Here is a 22,646-nt window from a genome sequence, read left to right on the forward strand (position 1 = left end):
CAAAATGAAGTGTTCTTTTCTTTTTGGGTAGTTATTCTCAATTTGTTTTTTGTTTGTTTGTTTTGTTTTGCCCCACTGTGTCGCTGAAGTTTCTGAGGAGGACTCTTGGGCTCTTCCAGAGCCATTTTTTGTTTTTTCATGGATAGCTGTCTGTTGATCATGGTGATGGGATGGAGGTCTCCTACATTGTTATTTTGGCGACATCACTCTCAAGTTTCCCAGATCTTAAATTCACTCCAAAATTTGTGAATGATTATGCTAGATAGTAAATAAGGGAGAAGGTAAGAACCATGTTTTATTGATCCTGAGTTAGCACAATGCACCATATTGACACTCATTACAAACTGTTACATTATTTAGTTATCACTGTCACCGTTACAAATTAATTTTGAAGATGAAAGCTGAAATGCTTTTTATTATTTCCTTTATGAGGCACTAGAAGACCAAACCACAGTCTGGGGAATCCTCAAGATGATTGTCAGTCAAGATGGGTAATCAGCTCCTCTCATCACCAGACCATCTCAGAGGCAGCAGGGGAGGCTCCTATAGAGCATCTGTTTGACTCCTGTTGACCCATTAAGAATGCAGCACATCGAGGCTCACAGCATTGGAATGTCTGCTGGAGATCTCACTGAATTGGACACCCTTCTTGGCAAACACCACTGGAAGAAACAAGCCACAGGGGGCTCCTGGTCTGAAGATTGGATCAGTGAAAGGCAACAGTGGCCACACTGAAATCTTCAGTGGGAATAGCAGGCCTCATTAAGTTACTTCTGATGATGCCCATCAAAAAATTCTTCCATCTTTGCACTAGTGAGACAGTGTAAACAGGATAAGTGGTTGGATCTGCCCATTCTAGGAAGCCTGGAGGCTTGGGAAGAATTCCAAGAATTTGGCAGAGGAGCTTGGGTTCGCAGTTTTGGATCTAGGGTAGCCAACATCTATGTTGTCATCAGACAGTTGAAACAGCAATCTCAAAATCTTAGGAGGCTGTATGAAACATTTTCATAGTCTGCAGCTTTAAGGAAATCCCTCCAGCTCCCAGTGGAAGACATGGCTCATCATCTGGGCCCAAATCACTGCAAAATCTGGCCTATACAGCATCCTGTAGAAGGAGCCACACAAGCTACCTATACAGGAAAGCATTTGTAATAATTTCCTCAGAACATCTAAGGCAACAGCTAGAATCAGCAGCCACAGAGGGAACAGTTAAAACTTGGGGTCCCCCCCAACTAATATTCATATTCTGTGGAAATGGACTCCACTACCAATGGATGGGCAAGATCCCACTCACATGTGAACCAGTGTTCAGAGAAAAGTCTCAGGAAACTGCCAGGTTGTTTCTCCAGTATAAGCCCATCAGTCTCCTTGAATTAATGCAGAATAGCCATGAGTAATTTTCAAATCCTGAAATAGTCCAATCTCTCTTTTGTACACCCTAAGTATCTTTGATGACTGTCCGTAAATACTGGGGCATTTTTCCTAATGCCATATTAGGTTCCTCAGTGGAAGACGTTGCTGCTGTCCACTGTGCAGGGGTCATTTCCCTTGAAGATGCTGTGAAGGTGATCCACCGCTAGAGCAGGTCATAGGCAGAGGTGGTTGGAGGGAGAATGTTGGTGGTCAGAAACATTCCTGCAAAGGAGATCTCGGAGGCACTTTTCTCTCTTTCCATAAAGGTGTGCATTGTATCTTTAACATTTGTACTCTGTCAGGAGAAGCAAAAGTTATAGTCAGGTGTTGTGGAAAGCTAGCTGAGCAGTTTGAGAAGAGGAATATATTTCTGCCTATCTTATCAGCTCTAGCTGCTTATCATAGTAAGATGATGGATCCCGTACTCAAGGATGCTTTGGGAGTTTGGTGAGGACGGAATCAGAAATGGAACTCATTTCAACGGTTAAAAGAAAAACAGCTTCTGGAGAAGATTTTGCTATTGGCAAATAGAGGTCTAGAAATGTTTGAGAACCAATTGCTTTCACCCAGGTTATCACAGCTGCAGTCAAAGGAAGAGAAAATGCTGTATTTGTCGAAATAGCTCCTAAAAGAGGACTCCAAAGAAATATCAGGGAAATCTTAAGTGGAGAAATACAAACTTTTCCTTCTCTAAAACCAATTGAAGAGTATGAGACTCTTTTTGATTTGGTAAAATCTCTATCTGAATTTGGCTACAACCATAATTGGCCATCCTTTTATGAAGGTTTGAAAACAATTCTACCAGGTTACCTAAAATGTCAGTTTGAACACAAATATCTTAAGACTTATTTAAAAAGCCCTTCAGTTGTAGAACAAAATTGCTTACTTCAACACCCTCTTATTGTCGTGCCAAAGACAGCTTAGATTTTTACCTGTTTCATAACTCAGGATAGAACACCCAATGTTGTTTTTTAAAATTAATTAATTAATTACTTTGTTTATTTATTTTTAATTTACATCCAAGTTAGTTAGCATATAGTGCAACAATGATTTCAGGAGGAGATTCCTTAATGCCCCTTACCCATTTAGCCCACCCCCCCACTACCCCTCCAGCAACCCTCTGTTTGTTCTCTATATTTGAGAGTCTCTTATGTTTTGCCCCCTCCCTGTTTTTATATTCTTTTTGCTTCCCTTCCCTTATGTTCATCTGTTTTGTATCTTAAGTTCCTCATATGAGTGAAGTCATGTAATATTTGTCTTTCTCTGACTAATTTCACTTAGCATAATACCCTCTGGTTCCATCCACGTAGTTGCAAGTTTCAAGATTTCATTGTTTTTGATTGTTGAGTAATACTCCATTGTATGCAGATATAGATATAGATATATCTATATAGGCATATATAGATATATAGATGATATAGGTATAGGTATAGATATAGATATAGATATAGATATAGATATAGATATAGATATACACACACACACATACATACCACATCATCTTTTTGCATTCAGCCATCGATGGACATTTTGGCTCTTTCCATACTTTGGCTATTATCGATAGTGCTGCTATAAACATTGGGGTGCATGTGTTCCTTCAAAACAGCACACCTGTATCCCTTGGATAAATACCTTGTAGTGCAATTTCTAGGTCATAGGGTAGTTGTCTTTTTAACTTTTTGAGGAAGCTCCATACTGCCTTCCAGAGTGGCTGCTCCAGTTTGTATTCCCACCAGCAGTGCAAAAGAGATCCTCTGCATCCTCACCAACATCTGCTGTTGCCTGAATAGTTAATGTTAGCCATTCTGACAAGTGGGAGGTGGCATCTCATTGTGGTTTTGATTTGTTATTTCCCTGATGATGAGTGATATGGAGCATTTCTTCATGTGTCTGTTAGCCATACAGATGTCTTCTTTGGAGAAGTATCTATTCATGTCTTTTGCTTATTTCTTCACTGGATTATTTGTTTTTTGGGTGTTGAGTTTGAGAAGTTCTTTGTAGATTTTAGATTCTAACCATTTATCTGATATGTCATTTGCAACTATCTTCTCCCATTCCGTTGGTTGCCTTTTAGTTTTGCTGATTGTTTCCTTCACAGTGCAGAAACTTTTTATCTTGATGAGGTCCCAATAATTAATGCTTGATTTTGTTTCCCTTGCCTCCAGAGACGTGTTGAGTAAGAAGTTGCTGCGGCCAAGGTCAAAGAGGTTTTTGCCTGCTTTCTCCTTGAGGATTTTGATGGCTTCCTGTCTTGCATTGAGGTCTTCCATCCATTTTGTGTTTATTTTTTGTATGGTGTAAGAAAGTGGTCCAGGTTCATTCTTCTGCATGTCACTGTCCAGTTTTCCCAGCATCACTTGCTCAAGAGACTGTCTTTATGCCATCGGATATTCTTTCCTGCTGTATCAAAGACTAGTTGCCCATACGTTTGTGGGTCCATGTCTGGGTTTTCTATTCTGTTCCATTGATCTGAGTGTCTGTTTTGTGCCAGTACCATACTGTCTTGATGAATACAGCTTTGTAATACAGCTTGAAGTCTGGGATTGTGATGCCTCCTTCTTTGGTTTTCTTTTTCAAGATTGCTTTGGCTATTCAGGGTCTTTGGTGATTCCATACAAATTTTAGGATTGTTTGTTCTAGCTCTGTGAATAATGCTGGTGTTGTTTGAAATTGAATATATAGATTGCTTTGGGTAGTATTGACATGTTCACAATATTTATTTTTCCAATCCAGGAGCATGGAATCGTTTTCCTTTTGTGTGTGTGTTTTCTTCAGTTTCTTTCATAAGCTTTCTATAGTTTTCAGTGTATAGACTTTTCACCTCTTGGGTTATATTTATTCCTAGGTATTTTATGGGTTTTGGTGCAATTGTAAATGGGGTCGATTCCTTGATTTATTTCTGTTGCTTCATTATTGGTGTATCGTTCGTTGATGTTATATCCTGTGACTTTGCTGCATTAATAGATTAGTTCTAGCAGTTTTGTGAGTGGAATCTTTTGGGTTTTCCATATAGAGTATCATGCCATCTGGGAAGACTGAAAGTTTGACTTCCTCCTTGTTGATTTTGATGCCTTTTATTCCTTTGTGTTGTCTGAGTGCTGAAAACTAAGAGTTCCGATCCTATGTTGAATAACCATGGTGAGAGTGGACATCCCTGTCTTGTTCTTGAACTTAGGGGGAAAACTCTCCGTTTTTCCCCATTGAGGATGATATTAGTGGTGGATCTTTCCTACATGGCTTTTATGATCTTGAGGTATGATCCTTCTATCCCTGCTTTCTTGAGTGTTTTTGTCAAGAATGGATGTTGTATTTTGTCAAATGCTTTTTTGGCATTTATTGAGAGGATCATGTGGTTCTTGTCCTTTCTTTTATTGATGTGATGTATCACATTGATTGTTTTGCAGATATTGAACCAGCCCTGCATCCCATTATAAATTCAGCCTGGCCATGGTGAATAATTCTTTTCATGTATTGTTGGGTCCAGTTGGCTAGTATCTTTTTGAGGATTTTTGCATCCTTGTTCATGAGGGAAATTGGGTCTGAAGTTCTCCTTTTTAGTGGGATCTTTGGTGTTGGAATCAAAGTAATGCTGGCTTCATACAATGAGTTTGGAAGTTTTCTTTCCATTTATATTTTTTGGAACAGCTTTAAAAGAATAGGTGTTAACTCTTCTTTACTGGAAAGCCACCTGGCCCCAGACTCTTAGTTTTTGAGGGATTTTTGATTTCTTTACTGGTTATGGGTCTGTTCAAATTTTCTTTTTATTTATTTATTTATTTTTTAACTAAAAAATGGAATGCTTATTTATTTTTGAGAGAGAGAGAGACGGAGAGGGAGAAGGAGAGGGAGAGGGAGAAGGAGAGAGAGAGAGAGAGAGCATGAGCAGGGGAGGGGCTGAGAGAGAGGGAGACACAGAATCTGAAGCAGGTGCCAGGCTCTGAGCTGTCAGCACAGAGCTCGACCAGGAGTTTGAACCCATGAACTGTTAGATGATGACCTGAGCCAAAGTCAAACACCTAACTTATTCGGCCACCCAGCTGCCCCAGTTCAAATTTTCTATTTCTTCCTGTTTCAGTTTTTGTAGTTTATATGTTTCTAGGAATTTGTCCATTTTTTCCAGATTTCCCATTTCTTTTGGCGTATAACTGCTCATAATAGTCTCTTTTTATTTTTTGTATTGCTGCAGTGTTGGTTGTGATCTCTCCTCTTTCCTTCTTGATTTTATTTATTTGGGTCCTTTCCTTTTTCTTTTTGATCAAACTGACTAGGGTTGTATCAATTTTGTTCATTCTTTCAAGAACCAGCTCCTGGTTTCATTGATCTCTTCTGGGTTTTTTTGGCGTTGATAGCATTGATTTTTTTTTCTCTAATCTTGATTATTTCCTGTCTTCTGCTGGCTTGGGGTTTTATTTGCTGTTCTTTTTCTAGCTCTTTAAGGTGTAAGATTGGGTTATGTATCTGAGACATTTCTTCCTTCTTTAGGAAGGCCTGCATTGCTATATACTTCCCTCTTATGACCGCCTTTGCTGTGTCCCAGAGGTTTTGGGCTGCAGTGTTATCATTTTCATTGGCTTCCATGTACTTTTTAATTTCCTCTTTAACCTCTTGGTTAGCCCCTTCATTCTTTAGTAGGATGTTCTTTAGTCTCCAAGTATTGGTCATCTTTCCCAATTTTTTTCTTGTGGTTGATTTCGAGTTTCATAGCATTGTGATCTGAAAATATGCACGGTGTGTCCTTGATCATATTGTACTTGTTGAAGGCTGGTTTGCATCCCAGTATGTGTTCTCTTCTGGAGAATGTTCCATGTGCACTTGAGAAGAATGTGTATTCTGCTGCTTGAGGATGAAATGTTCTGAATGTATTTGTTAAGTCCATCCCATCCCATGTGTCATTCAAAGCCATTGTTTCCTTGTTGGTTTTTTGATTAGATGATCTGTCCATTGTCATAAGTGGGGTGTTGAAGTCCCCTACTATCCTGGTATTAGTGTCAATGAGTTTCTTTCTGTTTGTGATTCATTGATTTCTATGTTTGGGTGCTATCACATTTGGAACATAAATGTTTACAATTGTTAGATCTTCGTGGTGGATAGACCCTTTAATTAAGTTATAATGCCCTTCCTCATCTCTTGTTGTAGTCTTTATTTTAACATCTAGATTGTCTGCTATAAGTATGGTTACTCCGGCTTTCTTTGGCGACCATTAGCATGATAGATGGTTCTCCATCCCCTTACTTTCAACCTGAAGGTGTCTTTAGGTCTAAAATGTGTCTCTTGTAAACAGCATAGAGTTAGATAATGTTTTCTTATCTATTCTGTGACCCTATGTATTTTAATTGGAGCACTTAGTCCATTAACGTTTAGAGTGAGTACTGAAAGGTATGAATTGATTGTCATTATGTTGCCTGTAGAGCTGGAATTTCTGGTGGAGAACACCCTATGTTTTTGAGCACAAAAACAATGAGACTCCTTTGGTTCCTCATTCCTGGTTTGTGGAACCTACGTTGGCCTATGTGATGGACAGATACATCCATGTACCTCTGAGTACATATCAGATAAGAGTGGATTTCTTAGTCCTCTGTGTGGTGAGCCAAAACTTCTTAAATATAAAGATGCGGTTGGAATCAGGAGAAACAGAAACAAAATTTGAAATGATCTCTTCAGCAGTTTATGCAAAGGAGGAAGTTAAAAAAAAACTTGGAATGAAAAAAACCATATTTCCTTTGGGAGCATCTTGCAACTGTGATGGTTGATTTTGGTGATAAAGTTTATGAAATACTCTTCTATGTTGGTTTTCAATATGGTACCATTTTCAAATAGTTCACTATCATTTTCTTTTCCTTCTCTTTTTGCAATAAATAATAAATATTTAATATGTAAATATTAAATAACACACTACTGCACAAGCAATGGACCAAATAAGAAATCGAACAAGTCAAAGTATGTCTTAAAACCAAAAAGAAAACACAATATTCCAAAACCTATGGGATGCACCAGAAACAGATGTTAGAGTGTAATGGATGCCATAAATGCTTGTATTAAGAAAAAACGTTCAGGGGCACCTGGATGTCTCAGTTGGGTAAGTGTCCAACTTCAGCTCAAGTCATGATCTCATAGTTTGTGAGTTTGAGCCCCACATGGGGCTCTGCGCTGGCAGTGTGGAGTCTGCTTGGAATTCTCACTCTCTCTTTGACCCTCTCCCACTCACGCTTTCTCTCTCTAAAAATAAATAACAAACAAACAAACTTTAAAAGAGTTCAAATAAGCATTGTACCATTACACCATAAGGAACTATAAAAAGAAGGAGCTTGGCTGAAATTTAATAGAGGAAGGAATAACAAAGAAAAATCAGAAATAAATAAAATAGAAACTAGAATAAACAATAACATAACATTTAAAGTAATGACCATTTTTTCCAAAAACAAACAAACAAACCCAAATATTGGCAATGTTTTAACTACACTAAGCAAAAGAAAAAAAAAGAGAAAGAAAAAAAGAAAGAGAGAGAGAAGACTAAAAAATGAAAATGAGAAATGGAGGGAAAAACAATACAACAGATAACCACAGAAGTACATAGTGTGATTACAGATTATTATAAGCAGTTATATACTAACAAATCAAATAATTTAGAAATAAGATAATTCTTTAAAATGCGCAAATTACCAAGATAGAATCATGAATCTTGAATCCAAGAAGTAAGAAATCTTAGACCAATGACAAGAATGAAAGTTGAATTAGTAATCAAAAATCTCCCAGCACAAAAAATCCCAAGACCATCTGGCTTCACTGGTGAATTCTACCAAACATTAAAAAAATAATGGGGGAGCCTGGGTGGCTCAGTCAGTTAAGTGTCCGACTTCGGCTCAGGTCATGATCTTGTGGTTCACGAGTTTGAGCCCCGCGTCGGACTCTGTGCTGACAGCTCGGAGCCTGGAGCCTGCTTCTGGTTCTGTGTCTCCCTCTCTCTCTGACCCTCCCCCCATTCATGCTCTGTCTCTCTCTGTCTCAAAAATAAATAAATATTTAAAAAAAATTTTGAAAAAATAAATAAATAAAAAGAAATAATGGATGACAACCTTAATCAAAATCTTACAAATAATGGAATAGAGGGAACACATTCAAAATCATTCCACGAGGCCAGTACTACACTGATAGCAAAGCAGGATAAAAAGAACAAAAAGTCTAGTTTGTCCAATATAAGTATTAACCCTTGGGCTTTCTTTTGACATCCATTTGCATGATAAATGTTTTCTCCAACCCATCACATTCAATCTGGAAGTGTCTTTAGATCTGCAGAGTCTTGCAGGCAGCATATAGATGGGTCTTTTTTTTTTTTTTATCCATTCTGGCACTCTACGTCTTTTGATTGGAGTATTTGTTCCATTTACTTTCAAAGTACTTATTGATAGATAGGTATTTATTGCCATTTTATTGCTTGTTTTGGTCATTGTTCTGGAGATTTTCTGATCCTTTCTTGTCTTTGACACTTTTGGCCTTTCCTTTGCCGTCAAAGAGTCCCCTTCAGTCTATCTTGTAAGGCTGGTGTAGTAATCATGAACTCCTTTAGTTTTGGTTTGTCTGGGAAATATTCTGAATGATAGCTTTGCTGGATGAGTATTCTTGGCTGCAGATTTTTCCCATTCAGCACTTTGAATATATCATGCCACTTCCTTCCTGGCTTGCCAAGTTTCTGTTGAGAAATCTCCAGCTAGCCTTATGGGTTTTTCTCCTGTAAGTGAAGGACTTCTTTGTCTTGCTGCTTTTAAGATGTTTCCTTTATCACTATACTTTATAAATTTAATTACAATATGCCTTGGTGTGGGCCTGCTTTTGTTGATTTTGATGGGTGTTCTTTGTGCCTCCAGGATCTGGATGTCTGTTTCCTTCCCCAGATTGAGCTATATACTCAGAAATACTGCTATTATTTCTTGAAATGAATTTTCTGCCCCCTTTTCCCTCTCTTCTGCTGGGATTCCTATAATATGAATGTTATGACTTTTGATGGAGTCACTGAATTTCCTAAGTCTGTTGTGCTGCATATTCATCTTTCTTTTGTTCAGCTTCATTTTTGCCCATTATTTTATCTTCTTGGCCACTAATTCATTCTTCTGCTTTTTCCAGTCTGCTGTTCATTGCATCAAGCCTGTTGCCAGCCTCATTTACTGCATTCTTCATCTCTGATTGATTCTTTTTTTTATATATATAAAGGTTATTTATTTATTTGGAGAGAGATAGAGACAGCGTGAGTTGAGGAGAGTAAAGAGAGAGGGAGAGACACAGATGGGGCTCAAACTCATGGAACTGGGAGATCATGACCTGAGCTGAAACCAAGAGTTGGACGCTTAACTAACTGAGCCAACCAGGCACCCCAATCTGATTGATTCTTTTTTTAACTCTTTGATCTCTGTTGTCAGCGTTTCACTGATGTCTTCCATTCTTTTCTTAGGTTCAGTGAGTATCTTATGGTTGTTGCTTTACATTCTCCATTAGACATGTTAGTTATATGTTTTGCTTAAATCTCTGTCTGTGGCCTTTATCTTCTTCTTTCATTTGGGATAAATTCCTCTGGCTCGGCATTTTGGCTAACTCTCTACCTTCTTCTCTGGGTTAGCAGCCTTCCATTTTATTTTCTGATGAGCTAATGGAAGCCATAACAACCATCAAAGTTAATAAAGGTCTGTAGAGAGAAACTTATGAATATCATATACATTAGACTATACTGTTAGACTATTTCTTGGAAATGACAGTTGTCATGGTCACAAGAAAGAAAAATTGGAGGAAAACTGGTGTTTCATCAAAGACAGACAACTTGACAGTTTTCAAAAATCTGGAAGGGGAAATGAATATATACATAAAGGTCATCAAATGTAAAGAAAACTATTTGGAAGGGTGTGGGTTCTTTATGGACAAATTTGGTTACGTTTTAGCAAAACTAGAAGAGATAGGATTCATGTATAGTAAACAAAACACAATCTAATGATACTTTTCTTCTAGAAACCATTGGAAACATGTATCGCACACTGAGATGCATGGGGCTGGTGAAGTGCTTCTATTACTAATTCTAGCTGATGTATTTGCAATAGCTCACGAGCTTACAAAATATTTGCCTTATGATTCTGAGTATGTTAGGTTTCAGGAACAGGAAGCAAGCCAAGATTCTGAGATGAGAGTAGGTGATAAGATAAAGACCAAAATAAAAGACTCTGTCATCTTTTATTCATGTGTGGAATTAAACAACTAAGTGAAGAAATCCCAGGTATACGTCTTCAGTACCCACCAATGTGCTGTGAGGCATTTCAGCAACTTATTTTTGCCACAGACGACCAAAGTGATGATTATTTTGTGATAGTAATCTATTCTTATAAAGCAATGAGAAATATGGATCACATTATTCCAGGATTTGTTCTCTGTAGCCTGACAAGTGTCTCTTTGATTGAAGTGCCAGCAATCACACTTCAGATGATACATATTAAGGATACAAGCCCATAGGACATGGCAAGTACAGCAGAAGCTGTTATTAAATGTAAGGGGAAGGATTATCCAGAACTCTCTATTGATCAGAGTAGATTATTCACTCCTGAAACCAGGTGTACTCTCCTTGGAAAGGCTTATGATAGCAAACTTCACAAAGGCAAACAGAACTCAGGTGTCTACTCACTACACCTTGGATTCCCTATAGTGTAGGAGAGGTGAGAGCTGAGACAGAAAGGCACAAACACATTGCTCAGTTATCCGTTGTGGAAGCTGAGACTGATAAAATATGTGTCCACTCAGAAGATTATTTTCCTGTCAGCCCCTCCAGCTAATATTTCAGCAATACTTTATATGGGGCTGATGACACAATGGAGAAACACAAATTACTGTCGCTGAACTTCAGTGGTACAGTTACAGCCATAAGCAAGGATGTTAGAGAAGTGAAGATTGGTGATCATATTGCCACCTCTTTTCCTGTTGTGGCATCATCAAAGGTCTTAATTCCTGACATCGTGTGTTTTCACAGCAAAAATTTCCCGTTAGAAATGTACCATGTACATCATAGTTTATAATAGCTTGGAAAATTCTCACCCAGATATTACCAAATGCCAGGTGTCTCTCCATGCTTGCTGTTATGTCCCCACAGCCAGGGTCAGTACTAGCTGATGTGCTGACCTTGGCTGCTAGGGAAGTAGGTTTGGAGGTGGGGCACTCTTCTCTCCCTCTTTGCTCTTCTATGGCAAAAGGTAGAATGCTACCAAGCACTTATTTTTCGGTCACCTCTAGAGAAACTCTAGAATGTTTCTTCAAAGAAACACTCACTGGCCTTCCTTACGTCTAGATGTTGTCTTCCTAAGTGACCAATGCCAGTCTGCATTATATAGCAATTACTGCATAATGGTAACAATCATGCCCAGATCCACATTCTAAATCTTAGCCATCATGCTATATAGGCTGCCCTGATAAAAGTCTGCATGCGAGGATTTCATAAGAACAGAAAGAAAAATCCATGAAGATCTTCAAGGATTCCATCAGAAACACACAAAAAGTGGCCTGCAATTCTGGACAGTCATACTGGGAATAATTAGATTATAATATGCATGGTTATAGGTTTTGGCAAAGCCAGGTTGGCCATAAGGTAGTACCAGATAAATGTAAATGGCTACTTGTTAAGATTTTCCATGAGATAACCCATCATGGTAGGGACAAATTGACTGTGATACAAAATAAACATTGACAGGGACACTTTTTTTAACGTTTATTTTTGAGAGAGAGAGAGAGGGGAGGGGCAGAGAGAGACAGGGAGGCACAGAATCTGACACAGGCTCCAGGCTCTGAGCTGTCAGCACAAAGCCTGATGCAGTGCTCAAAACCATGAACCATGAGATCAAAACCTGAGCCAAAGTCGGACACAACTAACTGAGCCATCAAGGCGCCCCCTGATGGGGACACTTTTTAAGGAGGACAGAGGATATGGACCACTCATGTCACACCTGTAAACCAATACAATTATGGAAAAGCAGAGAATTGTGAGTCATGGACTAGTACCATGTCTAAAAGGCTCCTTGAGCATCTCCAGATGAATTTCCTACAATTTCCTCTTTTTAAGGTGTTGAATATCTGTTATTAATGCAATATATATTTGGGAGAATGTTGACTGATCTCCGAGCCATAAATAAAATCATACAACCTATGGGGTTGGCCTTCCTACAGCCTGGCCTTCTGATGCCTGCTGCTATCCCTGGAGATTGGAAACTTATAATTATTGATCTTAAGGATTGTTTTTTCTCCATTTCCTTAAACCCTAAAGATTCGGAGAGATTTGCATTCTCCGTTCCTGTAATTAATCATGAGGAGCCCATAAGCAGATTTCAATGGAAAGTTTCACCTCAAGGAAAGTTAGATAGTCCTACTCTTTGTCAGCTTTTTGTTGCAGAACCTCTCCGATGTTTATGATCTCAGTTTCCTCATGCTAAGATGATCCGTTACATGGATGACATCCTACTAGCTTTACCCGAACGACATGATTTACATGCACTCTTTTTAGCAGCTCAGGCAACCCTCTCAAAATATGGCCTCATTATTGCAGAAGACAAAATTCAATTTGAAGATCCCTTGTTCTATTTAGGTCAAAAATGAGTACAAAATTCAATAATGCTTCAAATGTTCAAACTCGTTGAGATACTTTGCATACTTTGAATGATTTCAAGAAGTTATTAGGAGACATTAACTGGTTAGGTCCTACTCTAGGTATACCTGCTCATCGACTGACTCCTCTTTTTTTTTTTTAATGTTTATTTATTTTTGAGACAGAGACAGACAGAGCATGAACAGGGGAGGGTCAGAGAGAGAAGGAGGCACAGAATCTGAAACAGGCTCCAGGCTCTGAGCCGTCAGCACAGAGCCCGACGCGGGGCTCGAACTCACGGAGTGTGAGATCATGACCTGAGCCGAAGTTGGCCGCTTAACCGACTGAGCCACCCAGGCGCCCCGACTGACTCCTCTTTTTGATGTACGTAAGGGGGATTCCCATTTAAATAGCCCTAGGAAATTAACTCTGGAAGCATCCCAAGAATTACAATGGATTGAACAAAAGATTGCTTCCAGTCAGCTTCTGCGAATTGACCCCTCGCTACCTGTTTCCTTGTTCATTTTACCATCACCTCATTCTCCTCCAGGAGTACTTTGGCAGGCTAATGGAATCATAGAATGGATATTTCTTTCCAACAAAGCCTTTAAAAAATTATCTACATATTTAGACAAAATAGGAAAGTTAATTTTTCAGGGTGGGGATAGACTTAAGGAAATAACAACACAAGAGACTGAGACAATTATAGTACCTCTGTCTCACACACAAATATCCATGGCATATCAGCAATGCATTTCATGGCAACTTGGAGTTGCAGATTATGTAGGTCATCACAGAGACAACCATTACCCTAAATCCAAATTAACTGAATTTATCAAAACCACCTCCTTTATCATGCCTCGAGTTGTACAATCAGTGCCTGTAAATGGACCTCATTATTTTTACAGATGCCAACAAATCCTGTTATTCTGCATATTATGGTCCTACTTCTAAATATGTAAAATCCCCATATGCCTCACTACAAAAGGCGGAAATCTTGGCCATATTTTTTGTTACTTAAGGATGTTTCCTTCTACATCACTCTCTTAACGGATTTAGCGTATTCTAAACAAATGATCGAAAATTTGGAAACCAATAGTATTTATGTGTTCAGATGGCTCAGAATTGTCTGACTTATTTTTTCAAGTCCGACATTGTCTCCAACACCGATCCCATCCTATATACATTTGTCACATAGGATCTCATTCTGGCCTCCCTGGCCCCTTGGCAGAAGGAAAGGCTACAGCGGATTCTTTATTGGCAACTCCTGTTATTACAACACAAGATTTTCACAAGCTGACTCATTTAATGCTAAAGGCTTAAGTAAATGCTTTTCTATGTCCCTTAAACAAGCTAGAGAAATTAGCACAGGCTGCCCCACTTTGGGCCTATTGTCATTCCTCCCTACTCTCAGGGGGTTAATCCCAGAGGTCAACAACCTAATGATTTATGACAAAGGGATGTTACTCATGTTCTGCAATTTTGTCGCCTTGCATATGTACGTGCATCAATAGATACATATTCTGGTTTTATATGGGCTACACCTTTGTCAGGAGAAAAAACGGCCCATGTTATTCAGCACCTTTTAGAAGCATTTGCCACGATGGGACTCCCCTGGAATCTTAAAACTGACAATGGCCCTGCTTATACTTCTCACACTTTTCTTATATTTTTCCAAAAATGGGGCATTCATCACACTACAGGCATTCCTTATAATCCACAAGTTCAAGCTATTATTGAACATGATAATCGTACATTAAAAACCATGTCACAAAAACCAAAACAGGGGGATATAGCCTTGAATCCAAAGAATCAACTAATGAAAGCATTTTTTTACACTTAATTCTTTGGATTTAAGAGGTGAACAAAGCTCACCGCAGCTGAAAAAACATCACACGGTCTCTAATACCAGACCCCTTTCACAGCCAATATTTTGGAAAAATGATAATAACCAATGGTGCCCTGGGTGTGTTAAATTGTGGGGTCGAGGATTGGCTCTTGTATGCACAGATGACGGGGCTATCTGGCTCCCAGCCTGGCAATTAAAACCACACTATGAACAGATGGGCGAAGAGAAAAAGAGTGGACAATTTTCGATCACTGGAGAAAGATATGGAAGAATGAATCCTGGAACGAGAGATCCAAAAAGAAGAACCGAAGACACCACAAAAGCCAAACCTCCGACATGGGGACAGATGAAGAAGATGACTCTAGAAGCAGAACAGATCCTCCAAAAAACAGGAACACCTAAGCCTTCTACTACTCTGTTTATTGCCATGATGTCGGTTCTTACCCTAACTGTGAGCACTGAAGAGAATCACACCTGTTGGGTTATATTCCAAATCTGTCTCTTAATAGATTAATTCCATGGGATGATCCCTCTTTCCCAGTTTATGAAAATGATTCAGCCTGGTTGCCTGGACCTTATGATAATAGAGGTCCATTTAAACCAGAAGAAGAAGGAAAAGTAATCCCCAAATATTCTGTAGGTGCAAATGGGCCACCTATATGCTTTGGAACAGGCAACACTGTGTTACATTTCGTTCATAGGCATGGATAGCAAAAATACGCAATGGGACTAATGTCTCTACATTGTACTTACTACAGGGAGTCTCCAAGAGAAGTCAAAGAATTATATACGATCACCCTCCTAAATTGCCTTGGTGTCAATTAATAAAGATGATAAATCCTGAGGTGTGGGTTAATTGGGAGCTCTGTTGAGGAGAGGTTGGTAGAGTGCTTCTCAATACTTCCAAAGGAAGCGTCATTAATCGGGCCTCTGTAGGCTCTGCTCGGACCAAATGCTCCAAAAGAGAGCTCTCATGGCGTCGATATCAAGACGACATCATTTCAGATGTAACATCTGAACCCACCGTATGGCATGAAGGAGGGCTGGCTCCTCCCTGCCCACGTTTACTTGATGGGACAGTTCATGCAGAAATTTGGAAAATTGGTACTAGATTATTAGGCATGGCCACTTGGAAAGGCCACTTGATGAATATTTCAAATAAATTCTCCATCTCTTTTAGATTAAATGAGACTCATAAAATTCAAGCATGTATCAGACTTCCTTTTCTGTTTATGTTAGGCATGCCTCATTGGGACCCTGATAACAATCATCTTACTTGCCATAATTGTTCTTTTGATACTTGTCTTAATTCTATTTCTTTTAACCAGGAAAAGTAAAGCTTATATATCCTTAAGGCACGTAATGGGGTTTGGATGTTTGTAATCATGGATCAGTCTTGACAACACTCCCCTGAAATGTATCTCATAGATGAAATATTGAAATGTGTCTTCCACCACCCCCGAAGGCTTGTAGCCTTACTGGTAACTGCTGTACTTGGATTTCTAGCTATTACAGCTACAGCAGCAACAGCCGGTTTTGCACTGCATCAGACTGTACAAACCACTCACTTTGTACAAAACTGGGGTCAAGATTCAGAAAGGCTGTGGAACAGCCAACGGCTGATTGATAGCCGAACAGAGAGCCAATTATCTGACTTGTAACAAGCTGTTCTTTTTCTAGCAGATCAATTTATTAGTTTACAACAACAGACAAAGCTTCAGTGTGATTGGAACATAACACCTTTTGTGTCACCCCTCTCCTCGTGTATGTAATCAATCTAAGATATCATGGGACCTGGTGCATCGACACCTTCTTAATCAAGGTAACACCTCTGCTGATATAGCTCAATTGCAAAAGGACATTTATGAAATGTTCAAAAATAAACTTGAGATGATTTCTGGTGCCCCTTCTCTGAGATAACTAATCGAATCTCGGAATTGAAACCAATGAATTAAAGCCCTTAAGATTTTCTGCCATTGGTATTTTTATATTAATCTGTGTCTTATTACTTTACATGTACCTAGTCTGGAGAAGAGGACAGCAACAAAGCTGAGACTATGCCTCAGGAGCCTCTGTCTTTGCTCTCCAGCTTTACCAAAGGAAAGAAAAAGGGGGAGATGTGGGAGGTGCAGGAGAGAAGCATCCAAGGAAAAGACTTCAAAAGGGAAGGGCTGGAGAAGGTGCAAGGCTTTAGGACTTGTTTCCATAGCTGAACATTGGCTGCGGGTCCTAAGGAATGCCTAGAGCCTTTAACATTGTCCAAGGTGGGACACACCTGACCCTTCCTAGTGATAGAGAAACCAGTTAACTCAAAATTCAACCTTGAAAAGCTAAACCATTAGACTCATTAACACACTTGCTTAGCTGACTTGATGCACATAGTCTTTAGCAATTGTCCTAGTAAAAACAAGCTTCATTCTGGAGTCGGGGCCTCGTTCCGACTTGAGTATGAGTAACTTCACTTAACTGCACTTTGTTTGTGGACTCATCTTTTGTGACTCCAGCTATGCTCCCTGCAACACGTGTGAGGGAACAAAATTCTAATGACTTCATGGTGTCCTTATACTCTACAATTGTACTATACTTTAATCATTTAGGTTGAACTTTTAAATGGTTTCAGTGTTTGGCTGTTAAAATGAGCACATTGGGGGCTGGGCAAAGTGGGCAAAGGGGAAGGGAGAGACAAGCTTCCAGTTGTAGAATGAATAAGTCAGAGGAATAAAAGGCCCAGCATAGGAAATATAGTCAGTGATACTGTAATGTAGTGTCGCATAGTGACAGAAGGTAACTACATGTGTGGTGAGCATAGCATAATGTGTAAACTTGTCAAATCACTATGTTGTATACCTGAAACTAATGTAACTGTGTGTCAGCTCTACTCACATAAAAATGTTTAATTACGATAATAAAATCAGCGATGTGGTGATCATCTTAAGGTCTCAAGGTTTTCCCACATGCTTAATTAACTCCTTAGAATACACTGGAGATTTACTCATGTGTTATTTATTCATTAAGCTAGACTCCAATTCTAGAAATGGAATTGGTGAGTTAAAGGGGACATTCCTATTTACATTTGGTTTTGTGCTGCACACTGTCTCTACTGAGAATGTTCAGAAGTACCTAGAACTATTTCCATGAGTCTGCTAATTTAGGGTTCATTTATTAAGTCAAGATTATGACGTCATAAAGAGCATGTTTAAAACCATAAAGTAGTTACATTTTTCTTTCCAGTCACAAGGGGTATTGTATAAAATTGTGGGAAAATTCTCAGCTACCAAAATATATTCTATAAGAAATTGATACGGTGAGGAGTTAAACCAGTTAGGAATAACATGGCAACACAAGGGGACAGTCTGAAGGGTATTTTTCCGCTTTCCTTTAAAAAGACTGTTTTATGTTAAAACATAGCATGAATATAGTTTTGTTGCCTTTTTAAATATAGTCTGAAAAGTTCAAAGTTGTGGAAACCAAAGAATTCTGTTATTTCAACTTGGAAGAACTGACTGCTGTTATGAACATTTTCAAACACATGAAAAAGTTACAAAGCTGTAGACATGAACTCCTTTACATCAAAAGCCTTTGGTATGCATTACCTAAGACTAAGCACATTTGCCCTAAATAAAGAGAATAATTTATCCTACCAAAGAAAACTAAATACTATTTCCTTAATATCTGGTACTCCAGGTTTTTTTTCAAATTTTCCTCAAATGTCCCTAGAATTTCTTATGTATGCTTTTTTTATGGAAGATCATCAAGTCAAGGGTTCGTGCATTACATTTGGTTGTTTAATGCCTTAATCTGTTTTGATGTGACTATTATTTGTTTAGTGATAAGTAATTTTATATTCCTTTCTCTCAAGATTCTCACTTGTCGAGGACCGATAGATAAGCAGTACTTATAGAGGGAAATTAGTTTTGGAGAAGATCCTGAAGTTGAATCATTATTGAGGGACATGTTTTGCTTTGTTTCAAAATACTGGTCATGTGTCTTCAACCTCCAAACTATATACATTAATTATTAACTATGTTTTATAGGTTCACATCAGGGTTTGCTTTTATTTTTAATTGGAATCATTCTCACTTATTTTTTCTTTTAGTTGGACCCCCAGGGACAGGAATGACACTTCTTGTTCGAGCTGTGGCTGGAGAAGCTGATGTTCCTTTTTATTATGCTTCTGAATCAGAATTAGACGAGATGCTTGTGGGTGGGGGAACCAGCCGTATAAGAAATCTATTTAGGACATTTTAATGTATCTTTCTTACAATTCCAAATTTTCTTCATTTTAGGGGAAGTGGGCTTCTGAACCCTTTCTTGGCTGTGTGATTATGATTGGTAGCTGACCTAGCCATTGTGGGCGTCTGGTTTCAGATACTTTAATGTGGGAGCTAAAACAGAACTGTACTTGTGCTCCAAAAAGAAGAGCCAGGAGAGGTGTTGGATGAGGTTGGGGGCTGTTGTACAGCTGGGTTTTTTGTTATCATCCAATTCATTTTATTTGTTAATCTGAGAGTATGTAATCAACGAATAATTAGCCTCAAATCTGATTGTCTATGGTTTGTACAGTTGGAAGAGTGAATACTCAGTTGTTTGGGTTGTATATTATTGTGTATGATACGCGTTTTTTGAGGGTACTGTTCTTAAATCAGTTTTGAAAGAAAGAAAGAGACCTCCTTTTGTGCTGTGTCTCCCAAACAAATGTCTTTTGCTGGCTTTTGACAATCTTACAGATTTTTCATATTTATATGACTCTGTTCAAAAAGCAGTGATTTCATTAAACTTATTGGACTCTCTTTTGTTTCCCTAGGGGAAGCAAAAGCAAATGCTCCCTGTGTTATATTTATTGATGAATTAGATTCCGTTAGTGGGAAGCAAATCGAGTCTCCAATGCATTCATATTCAAGGCAGAGTATAAATCAACTTCTTGCTGAAATGGCTGGGTCATTGAATCTTCCTCCATCTTTGGAATATGGTGATACATCTGATAACATTCGATTCGAATTTGGAAAAAATGTAGACAGTAGAGTAGTCCCTATGCAAGAAGGCCGGACAAGCTGCAGTCTCTGTATTGTGTTGTATCCATAGCTAATTGATGTATCAACTGTTCTTAATTGATGACCTCTACACCTTTTTCACTAATTGTAGTGTGACAGGAAAGTACTGACAATAGTAGTCTCTTTGGAGATGTAAAGGGATTGTAGACTGGTTTCTACACAATTTGTGACTAGATTCTAATGTTGTTGCAGATTAAAAGTTTGTATCAAGTTTTATAATAGAAAAATCAAGAGGTAGGGTTGCTTTGAAAGAAGCAAAAACATCTTAAAACAATATAAGGCAGTTTGGAACCAAATAGGAAGTCTAGGAGCAAATCATTTGAATTGCTAAACTTGAGAATAATTTTTCACAAATAAGTCAGGTACCTAAGCCTTTTCTGTCAGGTCATCCCTTCCTAAGTAGAACACATTGTGAAGATCTGTAATCGTAGGTGACTTGGTGATTTATTGTCAGCAGTTTTATTGAAGGATTCTGGCCCTATAACATTTGTGTTTTTCAAAAAATAATAGAGATGTCTTACCACCTTGGGTATAAATAAGATCAATCCCTTTTCTTGGCTGTTGCTAAAATTAATTGATAAACAGTTTTGTGTAGAGCATTTCTACATGCGTACTCTTTTTAATTTTCAGTGAAAAGGTACTTTTGTGTCTTTTTTGATCCTTTTAAGCCCAATGAAGGAGTTATCATCATATGAGCCACAAATTTCCCAGAGGCATTCGATAAGTAAGTATTAAAAGACTTCTTTTGATAACTACTGATCATACTAGAACATGGATGAACTTTAAAAGAGAGGGAAGCCCATCACAAAACATCACATTTGGTTTCATTTGTATGAAATGTCTCAAATAAACAAATCCATAGCAACAGAAAGGAAATTAGTGGTTGCCAGAGGGTGGGGAGAAAGGGGAGTGACTGTTGGTGACTGTGGGGTTTCTTTTGGGGTAGGGGAATAAAAACGTTTATTATTTACTAATTTGTTATTTAATAACTCAAATGAGAGTGTTGACAGCTGCACAACTCTGAATATATGAAAACCATGGGATTATCTACTTTAAATTCTGTGATATGCTCATTATATCTCAGTAGAGCTTTTTAAAGAATCTTTTGACAAACTTTATATCACAAAAATTTAGGCTGGTGCAGAAAATTGTAAAGTGAAACTTGTGGTTTAAAATTTTTGTTGTACTCATCATAGAAGTTACTATTCTTTTCTTTCTTAATATGTTTATCTTTGGGAGAAAGAGAGAGAGAGAGAGCAGGGGAGGGTCAGAGAGACGGAGAGAGAAAACCCAAAGCAGGCTCAGCACTGTCAGCTCAGAGCCCAACGTGGGGCTTGAACTCAAGAACTGTGAGGTATTGTGATTGAGCTGAAATCAATAGTAGGACACTCGGTGGACTAAGCCACCCAGGTGCCCCTGAGTTACTCATATTTTTCTTAAGTTCACTGATTTTTGAGAAGCAGAAGTGGGGGAGAATTGGTGGAGGGGCAGAGAGAGAAAGGGAGACACAATCAAAAGCAGGCTCCAGGCTCAAAACTGTCAGTGAAGAGCCCAACACGGGCCTCCAACCCATGAACCAAGAGATCATGACCTGATTCCTTGGTTGACTGACCTGCATGTTTTTGTTTGAGGGTTGTGTGCTATCTATCTGCATCAAACTTTGTTCTGCCTCCTGGTTATTGAAACTGTTTTGGAGCCATGTTTTTAAAATTTTGTATGTTTTATTTATTTAAAAAATTTTGTTGTTTAGTTTTGAGAGAGAGAGATAGAGTACAAGTGGGGAAGGGACACACAGAGAGAGAGAGAGAGAGAGAGAGAGAATCTGAAGCAGGCTCCAGGCTCTGAGCTGTCAGCACAGAGCCTGACACGGGACCTGAACCCAGGAACTGGGAGATCACGACTTGAGCTGAAGTTGGACACTCAAGTGACTGAGCCGCCCAGGCACCCTTAATATTTTATTTATTTCTTTATTCATTCATTCATTCATTTACTAATTTATTTATTTAGTTAAAAAAATTTTAATGTTTATTTGAAAGAGAGAGAGAGAGAGGCACAGAGAGGGAGACACAGAATCTGAAGCAGGCTCCAGGCTCTGAGCTGTCAGCACAGAGACCAATGGGGTGCTTGAACTCGTGAACTGCAAGATCATGACCTGAGCCAAAGTCAGACGCTTAACTGACTGAGCTACCCAGGTGTCCCTTGAGCCATGTTTTAAAAGGAGTTGTATTAATATTTATGTTCAAAACTCCAATCTAAGGTAAAATAGGTGATGGGGATTAAGAAGTACATTTGTCGTGATGAACACTGGGTAATATGGAATTGTCAAATCACCATATGGTACACCTGAAACTAATATAACACTGCATATTAAGTATAGTGGAATTAAAATGAAAAACCCCAAATCTCCAGACTAACTTCAGTTGCCATTATCTTTCCATCTTGTCTTTAGAGTGTCAGTCATATTTAATTGGACCTTCAGCATAGTCAAGTTATTAATTTATATTTTTCTTTGATATTCTCCCTTTAGTGCCTTAATACATCCTGTCCTGGTCGTGTTGACATGCAAGTTACAGTTCCAAGACCAGATGTAAAAGGTCGAACAGGAATTTTGAAATGATATTTCAGTAAAATAAAGTTTGATCAGTGTAAGTCTAATTCCATTAACACAAGCTTTATTATTATCTCTATAAACAATGATAATATTTCATTCCACCCTGTTTGTGGTCCTTACTTG

General features: G+C 38.5%; 1 long non-coding RNA gene across 1 annotated transcript in view; it reads right to left on the reverse strand.

Moving 5' to 3' along the window:
* Window positions 1–280: 280 nt before the first annotated feature.
* Window positions 281–22,646, reverse strand: part of LOC124507381 (uncharacterized) — a 133,152-nt gene continuing 110,786 nt past the window's right edge. The window contains exon 5 of the long non-coding RNA XR_006961018.1: window positions 281–1,708. This is a non-coding gene — a long non-coding RNA (uncharacterized LOC124507381). The remainder of the gene's footprint in view (window positions 1,709–22,646) is intronic.

Source organism: Lynx rufus, unplaced genomic scaffold, assembly GCF_022079265.1.
Source record: "Lynx rufus isolate CCGP_SWC_20201006 ecotype Redwood Valley unplaced genomic scaffold, mLynRuf1.p SCAF_12, whole genome shotgun sequence".
Taxonomy (NCBI): Eukaryota; Metazoa; Chordata; class Mammalia; order Carnivora; family Felidae; genus Lynx; species Lynx rufus.